At 32.2% G+C, this 10,154-nt stretch overlaps 1 long non-coding RNA gene across 1 annotated transcript; it reads left to right on the top strand.

The window, feature by feature from the left end:
* The first annotated feature begins 1,122 nt into the window (after positions 1-1,122).
* On the top strand, positions 1,123-1,722 carry LOC122295715. The gene is made up of 2 exons (XR_006238231.1): positions 1,123-1,251; positions 1,366-1,722. It is a non-coding gene; the product is annotated as an uncharacterized LOC122295715 (long non-coding RNA).
* The last annotated feature ends 8,432 nt before the right edge of the window (positions 1,723-10,154 follow it).

Raw genomic sequence — 10,154 nt, 5'->3', positions numbered from 1 at the left:
TTTTTAATTTGTTGTAAAGCATATGCAACTACTAGTAGACACATTCAAACTCTCTTGAAGAAGTATGAGCTAGCCTCGAGTCAGAAAATTAACCAGGGCAAAATAGCTATGGTGTTCAGTAGAAATGTCACAGAGGAAGTGAAATGTGATATCATGGCTATGTGAGGTGTAACCAGCATCTAGCAGTATGAGAAATATCTTGGTTTACCACCTATGGTTGAAAGATTGAGATCACAAGCTTTTTCTGAAATAAAATAGAAAGTTTGGAGGAAATTGCAATGTTGAAAGGAAAAACTCTTGTCCCAAGGAGGAAGAGAAGTTCTTATAAAGGTTGTGGTTTTAGTTATTCCGACTTATGCAATGAGTTACTTCAAACTTCCTGTTAGTTTCTGTTCTTATTTGGAGAATATGATAGCTCGTTTCTGGTATGGTCAAAAAGGCAATGAGAGAAAGATCCATTGGATTAACTGGGGGCAAATGTGTGAATCAAAGTTTAAAGGCGGGTTGGGGTTTCGAGATTTGAGAACTTTTAATATTGCTATTTTGGCTAAACAAGGGTGGCAAATATTGCAAGAAGAATGTACTATGTTACATTAAATTTATAAAGTAAGATATCTTTCAACAAGCAGTTTTTTCGATTCTACATTGGGCAATAATCCATCCTATGCATGGAGAATCATTTGGGAAGCAAAACATATGTTATTTCAATGCTCTCAATGGCACATTGGTAATGGAAATTTAGTGAAGATGTGGGAAGATGTATGGAGAGCTTGTAGGGAGGGACTTCCCACAAAAGTAAATATGAGGAAAAGAAAGGTAGAGGTGAAAACTAAATGTGTTTTATGCAATAGTGGTTGGGAAGATCTTAAACATGTTTTAAATATGGAATTATCATATTCCTCTATGTTGGGGATTGAGGATGATATGCTTATTTTGAATGTAGCTTTGTTTTTGTTGAGAAATGGGAGATATAAATGTTCTAACTACCTTCTTTTTAATTGATTGGGCTTTATGGTATAAGAGAAATAAGATGACTATTGAGTAAGTGTATTTAAAACCTACATAGGTAATTAATTATGCCTTTTCTTTGCAAAAAATTTATAAGGATTTGGTGATGGTCAACAGTTCTCAACCAAGGAATATGTGTTGTTGGAAGCCTTCACCTAGTGGTTATCTCAAACAATGTGGATGGAGCAATGTTCTTTGATCTCCATAAAGCTAGTGTGAGAGCAATTTTAAGAGATGAGCAAGGTAATGTGATCATGGCTGCAAGTAAAATTGAAAATGAAGTAGCTAATCTTGAGACTATTGAACTCCTTGCAATATTCCGTGGCTTACAACTTTGTGCACATTTGGATTTCTCAGGTTTAACTCTTGAAAGTGATAGTATGTTGAGGTGAATGTCTTCCAAGAATTGGGTGTTTCTTTCTCACCCCTTGGCAACTTGCAGATAGAGGTGAAGAGTATGCTATTTTTTTTATTTTTTTTTTCATGAATACAAGATTTAGCATGTACCTAGGATGGGAAATGAGGCAACACATCGACTAGCTTCCTTTGTATGTTGATCAAGCTATCTGGCTTGACAAACTTCATATATAATGGTTATTCTATTAATGCTAAAAATGAGATTTTTGTGTAATAAGTGGAACATTGTCGTTTAGTATGTGATTTATGTAAGTGGAACGATGTCTTTCAAATATACTAAACACTTGTGCGACGTCATTCAAGCTGTTTCCTCTCTCTCTCTCTCTCTCTCTCTCTCTCTCTCTCTCTCTCTCTCTCTCTCTCTCTCTCTCTCTCTCTCTCTCTCTCTCTCTCTCTCTCTCTCTAATTCTTATTTCTTTGAGATTGACCATCTTGAATTCATTCACTTGAAGATGGCCTTTTACATTTGTATCAGTTGTCATGGCAGACGGTACTCGATCCTATGTACAATTGAATCATCTATTGTAACAACAAGAAACACAATAGAAGTAGATTGAAGATACAATTGCCATCTTGATACAATAATAGGAGACTGCTCATGTAAAGAGAGAAAATCAAGATAAAAGATTTAATGATTTATTGCAGCAAATTTCTATAATTTTAGTCAATGGTTTAATGGGTAATGAGACAGTGGGACAGTCAGAAATGAATGGCATCGACAAACATGCTTTGAGAGGAATGGTGATGTCAATGAAGTTGTTAGTGAGATATGCCAAAGGGAACCTTTGACTGAGGATTTAAGGGAATTAACTCAGAATTTCCAAGATTTGGTGGCAAGAATCCTTTAGGTTGGATTTACAAAGTAAACCAATATTTCTTGTATCATCAAATACCTCCAGGTCAAAGAATCTTTATAGCCTCATTTCATATAGATGATGATGCTTTGATACGGTTCCAGGATACTAGTGAAGTAGGAGTTTTCCATACTTGGGAAGAATTTGTGCAGGCTATCCAAATTAGATTTGGATCTTCTCCTTGTGATGATCTAATGAAAGCTCTCACAATGTTAAAACAGGTGGGTATAGTGACTACATACAAAGCTAAGTTTGAAGTACTTTCTAATAGAATTAGAGATATTTCTAATAAGAATAAACTCAGTTTTTTTAAGTGGTTTAAGAGATTAAACCCGACTACCCGTTAGGATGTTGAACCTTACAAATCTAAATGATGCATTTGGATTAACCAAAATTCAAGAGCAGTACGTGTGGAGTACAAAAAGGCCATGGGAGAGTGGATCCTTCGATTCCACTCAACAAGGATCAGGGTTGAATTTGAATAAGTCTGACCAAACGAGTTATATTTTAGGAACTCCTAAAACCTTACCTATGACAAAAATGTCCAATCATAAGGTTATTGAAGCACAAATGTTAGAACGAAGGAGGAAGGGCCTTTGTTATTTCTATGAGGAAAAATGGCACCAAGGGCATAAACACATCAAGCCAAAGTTGTGCTTATTGGAGAGTATGAAGGTGTTTGATAGTACTGACCATGAATTGGATTATGAACAAGCAACAAAAGTGTTAGAAGTGGTTGATGAAGAAACTATGGAGATTATTTCAATCTCACTATAGGCTATGGTATGTATTCCAAGCTTTAAAACAATTAGAGTAATAGGGCAGTTGAAAAGCAAAATGATGGTAATCTTAGTAGATACTAGAAGTACCCCTTTCTAACTCCCACTTGGTAGGAAGAGTTGAAGGTTGCATATTCTAAAGACCCAGTGGTACAATAGTAGCTCAATTTGTTGCAAGTTGGTTCACCCTCTAGTTCCTCTTTCACGTTGAAGCATGGAGTGTTGCTTAAAAGGACATAATTTACAATCCTAACTATACTGAGTTGAAGATAAAAATTTTACATTTTGTACATGCTAGCCCCTTGCAAGTCATTCTAGTTTTCATAAATCCCTATAGCAAGAGCTGACTTTTATTTGCATAGTCTGAAAACTAAGGTAAAAAGGATCATCCACCCTATAGGTTTATTGCAACCACTACCAATTCCACAAACTATATGGACCGATATTTTAATGGATTTTGTGGAATGGTTACCTGTATCAAAGCGATATTCTGTCATCATAGTGGTTATGGATAGGTTATCCAAATATGCTCACGTCATGGCCATAAAACATCCCTCCACAGCATCTTAGGTAGCTTATTTTTTTTTTGAATAATGTTTTAAGTTCCATGACATGCTTAAAAGCATTGTTTCAAATTGGGAGTCTACATTCACTAGTTCATTTTGGAAAGAGTTGTTGCTTAAGTTGCAAGGAGTGAATTTGTCATATTCTTCTACTTACCACCCTCAAAATGACAGTCAAACTGAGGCAGTTAACAAATGCTTGGAGCATTTTTTGATATGTTTTTTTGGGGACAAACCTAGATTTTGGTTTGATTGGTTGGCCTTGGATGAATGTAAGGATGAATTCGGTCCAGCAAAAATATACGTTAAAATTATACATTGACCATATCCCTCCAAAATAGGTTATCAATCATACTAATAAAATTAAAAACAAAACATAGAGAAAAAAGAAATTTAAAAAAATCCATAATCATCTGAATTCAAAATAAAAGAAAAAATCGAAAAAAGTAAAGACAACTGGCACATAAAAGTTAATACAATCCATGCATCTAGTCATAATCCACCTACTTATAAAACAATATTACAAATGACTGAATGATAATAAAAATAAAAATAACTAAATGACAATAAGGTCACAGGCACTAGCTCAAACTCCAAGTCTCCAAGTCCACAACTCTAAGTCTCCACAAGTCACAAAAATGATTTTACTACGAAAATATAGCAAACAAATATCTTAGTTTAAATTTTTTTCATGCTAAACAAATTAATTAGTATAGTAGTATATTCTTCTTACCTCAATCATCTGTAATGGATGTAGACATTGTATTCGATGCCTCCATAGAATTTTCAACCTCCCCAACAAGTTTTGTACATAAAAGATAAAACAAAAAAAAATGATTTAAATCAATAAATTAAGAAAAGATACATAAGGAAATTAATTTGTTACATACTTATATCCAAATGTTTTTCAAAATCTTCCATCTTATCTATTAAAGCCTTAAGGCTAATTAAAGTCCAAGAAGAACGAAGCCAATTCTGTGCACAAATGAGGCTCTTTACCATCATCGAAGAGAAACTATTTAGAAAAGAATCAAATACATAACCCATCATGCCAAATGCAGATTTAGATGCCACTGTAAATACTGATATTGCAAAAAATCACTTGCAACTTTTGAAAGTATGTGATACCTGAAAAAATTAACCTTCCTCATTTAGAACATCAAAATTTGTACTAAGTTCCTCATAGCTTTCAACTAGATATCTATTAAGCTCTGACTTGGTTAAAAAAGAGTTTTTCAACTGTAACCATTGCTTAAATGGGGCCAACCTCAGTGCCTTCTAATTCTCAAGTCTACTGCCTGTAGTATTTACATTTCCACGTGGAGGACTTGTGCACTTTTGTTTCTGACATAAATTGTTTCCTTCAATTGCAACATATGCATCATACATACAGGTTAAAGAACTTCTCACCTTCAAACTCAAACTAATTGCTTTTGTTGGGTCATGGACATACATTGATTCCAATAAAAACACACGATATTTGTAGCAAGAATTAAGAATAAGCCCAAAATACAACAAAATATTCATATTATCAAAGTTGCCACAATATTTGTCAAATTTTTTCCTTATATTTGTTGCCATTAACCTCATCATGAGGCATCCTTCTTTACACTACATGTCAATCGCATCTTGAATTGTAACTAACTTTATGAACAAAGAGATGCAAGTTATATATTGACCCCCTAAGAAACGTAAAGTTGCATCAAGAAATAGTTGAAGAAACCTAACAAACAACCTTATCTTCTCCCAATCATCATTGTTTAGAGGCCCTAACTTCTTTGACATTCTCCTCCTCATCGTATCATCATCATCTTCTTCTTCTTCATTATCTCCAATACTAAGACGTAACTCCGAATCTTCTTTCTCTGACCATTCAAAAGCTTTTCAAAATTTTTCAACCCTCTCCAACATAAGATAAGTGGAGTTCAATCTAATTGGTACATCTAGAAAAACATGACTTTTGCACATAATCTCTTCTAATTATATACACTACTTAAATGCACCACACCTTTGAGGGAAAGATTTAACATATTTCAGCCAACTCCAATCAAGTAAGCACGTCTCTATGGCCCTACCAAGTGTATCACCCTTATGATTTTCAACTAAGAAAAAAGATAGGATCCTCTTATATATATTTCAATCATCATCAATAAAATATGCAATGAAACACATATAATTGATGTTTTGCACGAATATCCATGTATCCATGGCAAAGGAAAACTATTGCCCTTGAAGAACGCTTCTCTACTCTCTCTTTTCCCTTAAATATACATTATAACAATCCAGAACAACCGTAACACGAGATGGGATCTCTACGCACTTAGATTGAACAAGCATAAATTTTTTGAAACCTTCCTCTTCAACGAACCTAAACGAAAACTCATTAAGAATAATCATCTCAATTAAGGATTGCTTGCAAGTCTCAACACTAAATGATATAGGAACAAGTCTCCCAGTTATGAAGGGAGCTATTCGAATGGATCAAGCAGGTTTACAAGTTATACGACATCAATAACATTGTATATTTTTGTTATAAAGTATGTTTTATTATTACTTTGTGTTGCTTTGATTACAGGTTCTTTGTTAAGCATGTGCTTCTGTGTTTGTGATTTGACGTGTGTTCTGTGTATTATGGTTTGTGGTTTTTTTTAATTATGTTATTGCATTTCATTTTGATACCTAATTTTGGATTTTGAGATTATCTGTAACCTTAAGTATTAAGTTATAATCACGGTTTTCTTCCGCAATAAGTGAGGGCATTCACTAAAATCTGGGATACCATTCTTTTTAAATAAATTTAAAAAAAAAAAAATGCCCCACTACCACTTCCTCCATCCTTGGCCTTCTAGCCTAAAGAATTTTAAGACTTATCCGTTTTATTAAACAAACATTTCTTACATTATTTTTTAATGTGATACTTATTAAATTTTGTACCGCTGGCCTTCTTATTACATGTATACAAAGCACCACAATAATTGCATTCAACTTTAGGATTAGTTGGATCATCTTTTGATATTTTATTAAAGCCATCTCAAACTATTGACCTAGTCTACCACTACTAGGTGCACTAGAACTAGATTTAGTATTTACACTGAGTGTAATTGGAGGAATGCCTTGCCCTTGTGTCGAATCATTAGCATCATCTGTCGTAAAGTCTCCTGAAATCGGTTCTTTTGAAATGTTCATCTAAAAAAGAATCAAACATAAAGTGCACGCAAGGAAAAAAAAAAAAGATTCACAAGTACTTAACTATTAATTAAAAAAACTAATTAACAACACAAGTACACACTAGAAAAAAAAAAATAGATTCATATGTACACACTAAAAAATAGACTCATATGTACACACAAAAAATAAAATAAAAACAAATTCACATATACAAACTTTCATTCTCCCAAGTACACACTACTCACTAGTTAAAAACAAATTCAAAAAACCAGATTACTTAACAAGTCCAAAAAGAATTCACATGTACACACTTTCATTCTCCCAAGTACACACTATTCACTAGTTTAAAACATATTCAAAAAAACTAGATTAATTAATCTAACAAGCTAAAAACATATTCACATTTAAAATCACAAGCTAATTAAGCATTTATGCCATTCATAATAATAAGCTAAAAATAGTTTAGAAAAAAAAAAAAAAAAAAAAAAAAAGAGCACTAACTTAAGCATTTATGACATTCATCACTAAATCGAACCAATGTTATAGATATTATGCCAGACTGAATACTTAAGCCAGAACACTAACTTTAGCATTTATACCATAGATATTACATGATGCCATTTGTAATCACTAAATGAACTGAAGACAATAACCTACAAAATTTTTATGTTTCAATATCTAAGTAATACAATTAACAAGAATTGAAGGGTACTGACTACTAATTAAACAAACAAAAAAACAAAAAACAAAATCACAAATACAATATACTGAGCATCACAGATTATGAGATTCACAATAAATAAATAAAAACAATGTAATAATTATAGATTCACAATCAAACAATGGCATACTATTGATTACTATAATGTTAACATAATTCACCTAGAAAATACATTATACATGCTTAATATGGCATCTATTTTGTTCACACAAGAAAAAATTCCAATAAAAAATAAACAATCAGATTCGATGGATATTAATTTGCAATGCCATATTAATTTGCTAAAGAAAATAAATGTTGAATCCAATATTTCAAGTTTCATGTAATTATATATTTACACATAGATTTTGATGATAAAAAATGAATTCAAATAATAAAGGAGTCTCAAACTCAAGTTATCTATACAATGGAGTCAAGCACATCAAAGAACCAAGCATAAGCAAGAAGGGAACAAGTTCACATTAAATTCATAGAATAATGTTGTAAATTTCTTAAAAATTTGAAATTAGGATTAAGGCTCAAAATTAATATTTTATCATAAAACATTAAAATATATTTTCCACATGTGCATGAATATTTTGAAAATTAAATTTGAAATTTTTGAAAGATAATTGATTGTTATCTTTCACATGTGCATGACATGATTAAAGGTTTGAACTTTAAAAATATTAAAGATGATTGATTGTCATCTTTCACATGTGTATACTTTATTTGAATATTTTCAAAAGTGATTGATGTTTTTCTTGACTTATGCAAAATGTAAATGTTTTTTTTTTAAATTTTGAAAAGTAAAGTGTGCTCCTTTTGTCATATGCAAAAAGTAAAAAGATTAGATTTGAAATATTTGAAAAGTAAAATGTGCTCCTTTTGTCATATGCCAAAAGTAAAAGATTAGGTTTGAAATTTTTGAAAAATGAATGATGTTTTATTTGACAATTGAAAAAGAATAACTTTTTATTTGAATTTTTTGAAAAAGTGAATGATGTTGTCTTTGACATTTGAATCATTTTAAATTTGAATATGAAGTCTCATATGCCTATAAATAGATCATTTGAGAGCTTCACATTCACAATACCAAGAGCATACAACATTCATTCAAAACTTTCATTTTCTCTTCTCTAAGCATTGAGCCTTAATCCTTGTTCATTTTGAGAGAGATATAGTTTGTGTTGTATTGTTCTTATTTCACTCATTGAGAAGTTTTTTCTAATAACTTACCCACTATCAACTCTTGTATCAGTAAAAGGGTGTGCATAATCCTTGTGTATGTAGAAAATATTATACACAAGGAATAGTTGAATCACCACGTATAAGGTGATTGCAAGTGTAGAGGGTGTTCTACACGGATCTTTTGTAGCGGTGTTGTTCAAAGATGTAATAGGTTTTTATCTCCACCTGAAAGAGGTTGAATAGTGAATTTGGGGATCCTCAAGGGGTAGCTGGAGGATAGGACGTAAGCAGTGGGGCTGAGCCTCGTTAACATACTAAATTTGCTTCTCTTACCCTTACTCTTTATATTTATTGTTATTTCGGGTTTTTGTTTATATTTTATATTATATATTTGATTTATAATTATTATTTTTTAAAATACAACTCAATTCATCTCCCTCTTCTGTTAGTCATCTGGGCAACAATTGCTATCAGAGCTAGTTGACATATACTGTTCATACAGGCAGATCACTCATAGGAACTCTCACTTGTGACTGTGTAACCAAAGCAAGACTCTCCGACCATGGGTGACAGTGCACCGGTAGAGACGGTGGTCGGCTAGTCTGGTAGATACAATTTATTAGGTGACATAGGTGCTGCCTATGATCAGTAACAATTGGTATCAGAGTAAGGACTCTATTAAAAGATTAACTATCTTTTGAGTTAAGATTTTATGGCTAATATTGCAGTTTCATTTGGTGAAAGTCAATCCAGCAGTCAGCCTCCATTCTTTTGTGGAGACAATTACTCATTTTAGAAAGTTAGAATGAGAATATTCTTTCAGCCTCAAGGTCGAGAAATCTAGAAATGCATTGTAAATTGACCTTATATTCCAACAAAAGTGGTTGATGGAGTAAAGGTCAAAAAACAAAAAAAAAAAAGAGTTTGATCTTGAAAACGATAGACTTTATATTTTGAATTTAATTATTATGAATTTATTATTTAATGCTCTTAATGAAAATGAGTTTAATAGAATAATGACTTGCGCTATTGCAAAGGAAATTTGAGATAACTTGAAAGTTACTTATGAAGGAATCAAAAATTTATATTCTGACTCATGAATATGAAATGTTTAAAATGAATGATGATGAATCTATTTCTAGTATGCACACTCGTCTTATTAACATCATAAACAACTTGACAGCTCTTGGTAAAATTTATTCCAAGGTGGAGATAGTAAGAAAAATTCTCAACTCTTTACCAAAACGCTGGGAATTAAAAGTGACAGCAATTTTTGAAACTAGAGACCTCAAGAAGCTCGAAGTGAATGAACTCATTGGGTCACTTATTACCCAAGAGTACACATTGAAAAGAGGAGAAGAAGAAAGAAAGCCAAAGAAGAGCTTGGCACTTAAAGTTGTTTCTCATAAAAGTGAAAGTGATGAAGATGAGGAAAATGACGATAAAGATGAAGAAGTTATGATGATAACAAGAA

Source organism: Carya illinoinensis, chromosome 2 (genome assembly GCF_018687715.1).
Source record: "Carya illinoinensis cultivar Pawnee chromosome 2, C.illinoinensisPawnee_v1, whole genome shotgun sequence".
Taxonomy (NCBI): Eukaryota; Viridiplantae; Streptophyta; class Magnoliopsida; order Fagales; family Juglandaceae; genus Carya; species Carya illinoinensis.
This window is presented reverse-complemented; position numbering and strand designations above follow the sequence as displayed.